The following is a 475-nucleotide window of genomic DNA, read 5'->3' on the forward strand; positions in this document are numbered from 1 at the left end:
AAGGTCTGGAAGTCTATCTTCAGTTTCTTTGAAGTGGTTTCTCCAGATTTCAGTGGAATTCTTAGTCTCCTGGTTCGTTGTTTGAATCTGTCTCATACATTCTAATTCTTTCCAGTATTTCTCACTCAATGTTTCTATCACTTTTGTATTTTCTTCTATTTTTTTCTTAAATTATGTCTTCTGTAGATGCAGTGGGAAATTCATTCATGGTTGTCACTTCTTCTTTTTTTAAAAAATCTGATTGCTTATTTGTGATCTGATTTCTTCTATAGCCTGATTAACTTATTTCTTTTTTTCAGTTGCTATCATTTCAGGTGTGTGACTTTCAAGTTCTTCTGTGTTCTTGTCTACAGGACTTGTTCTGGATGGGCTGGTGGTCTGAGATTGCATTTTGCTTTTTTGTTTTTTAATCAAATTGGTAGGACAGCTTCAATAACTAACACATTGCATACATTCTTCCTAGTGGTTAATTGCT

General features: G+C 33.7%; 1 protein-coding gene across 2 annotated transcripts in view; it reads left to right on the forward strand.

Moving 5' to 3' along the window:
* Cep112 (centrosomal protein 112) overlaps nucleotides 1-475 on the forward strand; it is a 722,997-nt gene that overhangs the window by 70,094 nt on the left and 652,428 nt on the right. The window lies entirely within an intron of this gene.

The sequence above is a fragment of the Octodon degus genome, unplaced genomic scaffold (genome assembly GCF_000260255.1).
Source record: "Octodon degus isolate 3935 unplaced genomic scaffold, OctDeg1.0 scaffold00033, whole genome shotgun sequence".
Classification (NCBI taxonomy): Eukaryota; Metazoa; Chordata; class Mammalia; order Rodentia; family Octodontidae; genus Octodon; species Octodon degus.